Source organism: Nannospalax galili, unplaced genomic scaffold (assembly GCF_000622305.1).
Source record: "Nannospalax galili isolate Female #2095 unplaced genomic scaffold, S.galili_v1.0 scaffold346, whole genome shotgun sequence".
In the NCBI taxonomy this organism is placed as follows: Eukaryota; Metazoa; Chordata; class Mammalia; order Rodentia; family Spalacidae; genus Nannospalax; species Nannospalax galili.
This window is the reverse complement of record NW_008357637.1, coordinates 2,532,289-2,539,123: the sequence shown is the minus strand read 5'-3', so window position 1 is coordinate 2,539,123 and position 6,835 is coordinate 2,532,289.

The window sequence follows — 6,835 nt, the reverse complement described above, 5'->3', positions numbered from 1 at the left end:
ACCGAGGCCGGCTGCACTGCGGTGTCCACGCGTGGGAGCCCCGCGCCCCGCCCTGCGGTGCCGGGGAGGGGCGACCCCGAGGCCACCTGCGGCAGGTGGCGGCTCTGCCTGCCCGGCCCCCACCCTCACCTGGGGCCTCTGCGGCGAGCGCCCCAGCAGGCACCGCCAACGGCGTGTGGGGAGGGGGTACCAGCGTCTATATATTTTTCATACGGCAAATGCCACTAAAATGGCTGCTGCCTCTCTGTTTCCTTAGAAACCCATCAGTGCTCCTCAGTGGCTGTCAAAACTTGAGTTCTGGCTCACCTTTGCTGTCCCCTCTCTAAAGAAGGATGACAGAAGGCAGGGCTGTGAAGGTTTGTGATGGGGACACCATGGTCTCTTGAATGTGGACCCCCAAAGGACAGTTTCTTCTGGAGGTTAAGGAAGGGCTGAGAGGGATGGGAGTAGTGCAGTATGATCAGAGGCAGGAGAGGAGGGAGCCAGGGGACCGGACACAACTGACGGGTGGCGAACCGAAGTCACTAGCCTTGAACCTTGTACTTGCTTGGGTTCTACAGCCCAAGCATGACAAAAAGAAACACAATTAAGAATGGGGAAGCACCCGGGTCCCAAGCGGAGCTGAAGTTCAGACCTGGAAGTCAAATTCCCAAGGCACCCCATGAACTTGGATGGTTGCCTCCCTTCCTCCACAGCATCCTGCTTCCTAGACCCAGGGCTGAGGGCAGGCATAGCTGTCTGTCTCCTGTAGGCGTTCACAGCAAATGCTATGCCTAGAAGTTCAGTTACACTCTGCCAAAAAAAAAAAAAAAAAAAAAAAAAAAAAATTTTTTTTTTACAAGGACGGTTATTGAAGAATTTCAGGACAAGTTCAATCTGTTGGACTACCACCAAACACAGTTGTGGTATTTGCAGCATACGTTTGGAAATAGGCAAGGGTTTTGCTTTCTTCATTTTGTTCATTGTTTTTCTATCCTACCCACCTCTGTTCAGGGCAGATTCAGTGACCCTGGGGAGAAGGAAACAGTGCGTGCTTTCCGGAATGTTTTATTCTAATAAAACAACCTTGATAGTAACACTCTCCAAAAAATTTTCCATTTCTGTTCAATAGACAGGATCTGGTTTCAGACCCACCACAGTGTTCCCTCAGCAGCACCTCCCTGCCAAGGCTTGTCCCTCTCTTGACCTTCAGTCTTTGAATTTCTATTCTATTTAAGATAAACAACATTTAATATATTCTACCATATAAAGATTTCCAAAGGTATTTATATTGTGTGGTATGAAGAAGGAAATGTGTCTTCTATATATTTTCATTTATAAAGATATCAGGGAGCTATTGGAACATTTCAAGGTCACTGAATGCTTGTTCAAAATGCTCAGAGAACATTGGAAATAAGGAACCAGAGAAGAGGACAGTCATTATACAAACTATCCATGGAAGGCCGTAATGCTAAGAACACTCCCTATTTATTAAGCATCGGCTGGGTGTTAGATGATGGGTGCATTACTTACATGTGTTTTTCTCATTTAATCTTCAGAACATTCTGAGAAGTGGTAGGATGATACTTCACAAGGGACAATAAAAATCTTTGAGAATGTAATGAAATAGGGAAAAACTAGATTTATCAAGTACTTTGAGGGAGAATATTTACTGGGTTGGAGGGAGGCACTTACGAGCTGCTTGTTGGGGGGGGTCAAGACCCTAGTGAGTGCACCACACATTGTAAGCATTTTAAGGACTGTCTGATGAAGTGCAAGGACTTTGCTACATGGACACACTGACTTTCCTCTAAAGAAAACCTGAAGAATTATTAAATAGCTGGATGGAGTGCCAACAGTCATTAGCTTAGAGCACATGACTCCATCCATACCTGGAGGTAGGAACCAGTGAATCTAGGACAGTGAGGTGTGGGAAAAGCCTATAACCCAAACACTAGAGCTGCCGCACTTGAAATGGAGCTGGATGTGTCTGTTTCTGTCAATGGAATGAGAATACAAGGTCTCTCACAATTACTGCCCAGGTGATAAGAATGAAATGGTTGTAGATTGCTTTGTCAGATATAGGAATAAAGAAACATTTCAGAAATTTTAAAAAAATAGAAAAAGACCCCCTTAGGCACTGCCTTGTTGGTATACAAATTATTCTCATGATCTAGAAAGGACCTGCTAGTTGTCAAGAACTACCAAAGTAAAGGAGAATTTATTGCTGATGAATTATAATGATGAGGAAGAAAACCAGGCAAGAATCAAAGACTATTATTTTACCTTTCTTTAAAAGAACATAAAATAACACCAGACTAAAGAGACTATACATAAAATTCTTCCATTTTGGAAAATATCCAGAAAAGACAAATTTATAAAGATAGAAAGTAGCTTGGGGATTTCTTGGAGCTGGGCAATAGGAGGAGGGGGAGACTACCAAAGGGGTCAAGAAATGATGAAAATTGCACTATAGTGATGGAACACATTATACTTTTCATATAGTCTCTGAGTGGTGTGTCTAAAATGAGTTACAACATGTAAGTAATATCTCAATAAAACTGTTTAAAAGTAAGAAATAACCTATCTACTGGTGGGGCAGAGAATGACTGGCGTAGGGGATAAAACAAAATTACGGGAGAAAAAGTAAAACTTATCTATAATTCTACTACTTAGAAATGAACCTGCTGATATTTTGCTGCATTTCATTCTGAACTTTTCTATTTTAAGAAGATATAATCATAAGCACATACATAAAACTGGCTGTCTACATTCAATCATTTATGATATGAATGTATATAAATATATTCATACAAACTTGAAAACATTAACAGATTATAAACTTTTTGAATAGGATGGAAAATGCTTTACATGTTTTTAATTTTTAAATTGAAAATTTTTTATTGGTTACTGAGTTCTCTAATGTATAATTTACTTAAGTATCCTGTAGACCTATCTATGGGGGTTACTGCTCATTGGCAAAAAACTATTTTCTGTCTAATCCTCTTCCTGTAGTTTAGTGCATGCTCTCCATGACAACCAAAAATCTCCACTAGAAACCTCTGACTAGAGGAAGAAAGCTGTTATATGATGCATATCTGTTAATACCTTATATGCCCTTAAATAAGTAGCTTCATGTTCAAAGTTGAATCTTGTTTATCTGAGCAGAAGTTGAAAGTTATCAATTTGGAGGTAGGTATCCCGGTTCAAATTGAAGCTCCACCTTCCACTAGGAGTTTGGCTTTAGATGAATTATTTAGTTTAAGACTCTTTTTCATCATCGGTAAGTAGATAAATTAATGATACTACAGGCGAACACCATGCTTGTAGGATATTAAACACAAGCACCAAGTGCACCCCATATGTTTAATAACTCTCATTGTTATTCTCTGCACACTATAGATAAATAGTATGTGCCTTGTGTATTTCACAGGAACCTGGTAATGAACTGTTGAGATCCTTTGTATCGATGGGCCTTTCTTTTCATCTGTAACTTGCAGACTTCCACTGTGAAACATGCAAGGACTTCCTACTAGAGCTACTTTAAGCTTGATCTACTCTATTCACACTGCATAGTTCTGTGATTATTCAAATGAGAGCTACACAGACATAACACTGGATAATTATTGCAATATAAAAATGAACAGCACAGCAACAGAAACAGGAGCCCAACATTTTTCCATCCCTAGAAATTCTATCAGAGATTGGACATTCACTTATAATCATGTTGGCTTCCATAATGATAGAGGTTGAGAAATCCTGTAACATACCATCTAGAAGACAGAGGCCCAAACACTCTGGTGGTGTGATTCAAGCTGAGTCTAAAGACCTGAGAGCCAGGGATGCTGATATATAAATCTCAGTCAGAAGGCAGGGAAACATGCAACATAATGTCTTGTTCAAACAGTACAACAGAAAAAAGGGGGCACAAATCTCTCCTTCCACTTTTTGTTCTTCTGAGGCTCCGAAGATTGGATGATGCCCATCCTTGTTGAGAAAGACAATCTACTTTCCTGAGTCTTCCACCAATCAGCTGCCTGGGGACCTCTTGCTCAACCCAGATATCATGCGTAGGCTGGGAGAAGCACTTGGGTGCTGGTTTGTAGCAGCTTTTATATTCTTTGACATTTGACAATAATGAGTGTTGACAGCAGGTGGCATCTTCTAGCCTTACCGCTCTCATATAGGCACTGAAACCTTAGGTGATGATGACAAGTGTTTTCAGCTCCGAGTAGGCTTGGGAAGTCCTTGACAATGTTATAGCACCTGGACCATTATCATTTGAATCTACAGTGCCCTTCATCTAACTCTCGTTTGGTGCCTAGGAGATGTTGCTATATTTGGAGGTTCTGAAAACACTGGGGCCTGGCTACAGGGGTGGGTCACTGGAGGGCATCTTATTATCCCTGCATGCTTCCTGTCAACCTCTGATTCCTGGTCCACCATGATGTGAACTGAGCTCCTCTGGTAGGCCTTCCCCACTATGATGAACTGCACTCTCTTAAACCATGAACCGAAATAAATCTTCCCCTCCTTGAGTTATTTCTCTAGGTATTTGGACAGAGTGATAGAAAAGTAACTATACACAGTCTAGGGTATAAGATTCACTGGCCCTTGATGGTGCCCACTTTCCATCTCCTGGACCTTAACAGTCCATGACCTTTGAGCCTTGAAACCACTGCTGCTTCTGCCTCTGCTGTTGCCAGTGTCGTGGCCACTGTTGCCGTGTCTCCACTACTGCTCCCCTGTTGGCTCCTGCTGCCACTGCCGTCCCTGCTTATCCCCTCTACTCTGCTGCTGCTCTGCCACCACTCTCACAGCTCTACCACTCTCACTGCCAAGTTGTCAAGGCCAGCAGTGGTTCTCATGGCTCCACAGCTGCCACCATCAAGGTCACCATGGTTCCTGTGGCTCCACCTCTCTGGCCTGCCACTTCTGTGGTTCCAGCTATCGGCTGCTTCATGTCACTGCTGCCACCTTGTTCTTTGTTACCAGCTCAGCCACTCTACCAATGATGGACATCAAAAGTGAAGGAAGATAGGGCTGGAGAATAACTCAGCAGTTTAAGAGCCATGGATGCTCTTGTAGAAGATCTGGGTTCAGTTCCCAGCACCCACATGGCGGCTAACAGCTGTCCATAACTCCAATTCCAGGGGATCCAGTGCCCTCTTCTAGCTTCTGTGGGCACAGCACACACATGGTACATTTACATACATGCAGGCAAAATATTCATACATATAAAATAAAAATAAATAAATGATATTTTGGTCTTTTTGAGACAGGGTCTTCCTGTATCCCCAGATGACCTAGAACTCACTAGGTAGACCAGGCTGGCCTTAGTCTCACAGATATCACCTACCGTGCCTCCCAAATGCTGGAATTAAAGGTGTGCCTCTCCACACCCAGCCTAAAATATATATTTTAAGGCGGTAAGAAAGGACCTCTAGAGAGAAGCCCTCTTTTGGACCTCAGGTTGCCACACAAAAGAGGCTGCTCAGAAGCACATCTCCTGGCCAGCTCACAAAGCCGCAGCCTTATATGGCCAGAAAAGGGGTATTTGGACCAATTGCAGCAGACTTTCATGCAAATGAAGGATTGTGTTTATGCCAATCATGGCTTTGTCTCTTTTGCACAGGGACACCAGTTCCTCCATTTAGACCACGTCGGGAATTACTCCCTCAATGTCCTGGGTGGAAACGGATACAGAGACAGTCAAGTGCAAACTATCTGTAACAGATGAGGTTGGAGCTGCACCTTTGAATGCAGAGAAAGCAGATGCCTTGTCATGCTGTTTCCTCACGGTGTCTAAGCGGAAATCACAATGGCCAGTGCTGGCATAAAGGCAGCCCAGTTTGACTGACAGTCCTCACAAGGCAGCCAAGACACCAGGGAAGAGTCTAACAGCTGTCGATTGGGAGTTCAATCACCCCATTCCCTACAAAAAAAATCTTATTTACAAGAAAATCAACAGTAAGAACTTAATTATTAACAGTGGTTTTAACAATGTTTCACAGAGCTTTAACAATGCACGCCTTTAATCCCAGCATTCGGGAGGTAGAGGCAGGCAGATCTCTGTGAATTCAAGACCAGCCTGCTCCACATTTGGAGTTCCAGGCCACCTGGGGCTACAGGGAGACCCTGTCTCAAGAAGACCAAAAACAATGCTTAACTCCTGCCACACACCCCAAAGAGAGGTGGACTCTCCTACCTAATCTGAGTCAAATCCATTAATTCAAATACTAATCTCATCCAGAGAAACATCAGAGACACACCCAGAGACAATGTTTTCTCTGATCACTTCCTGGTTATAGTAGAGTTGATGGGAGCAACTAACCTCAGCAAATCCTCTGTCAATTACCACCTCCTGAACACTTTTTCTTCTTCCTTTGGTCTTAGGTATTTTGATTGAGAATCAGTTTCTTGGCTTCTCACTGTGGAATTTCATATCTATTCTGCTTCAGTGCCTCAGATGAAACATCGTTTAACAGCTGTGATTTAGCCTGGTGGAGACTGAATCAAGACAACTTTCTCTTCCACACCTTTCACATGCATTCCTACTCAACCAAGACAACTGCTTTTCTAGGCAAGGCTATTCACCTGGGAGTTGTAAGGAATCCCACACTCATTAGGAAAGCACAGCTCTGTGGGCCCTTGAGCTTTCTAAGGAGTAAATGTGTAATTAAAACTATCCGATCAAGAGAGACCCAATTTGTGCTTTATATTAAAAATGTGGTTTAGACTTAAAACTTTGAAGACATATTCATTTAAGGGGTGGAAAATTGGATTAAAATTTTAAAATAAAGAGGGGGTAAGAAATGGTTAAGATTTTGCTTACAATAATATAAAACTTTTTTAC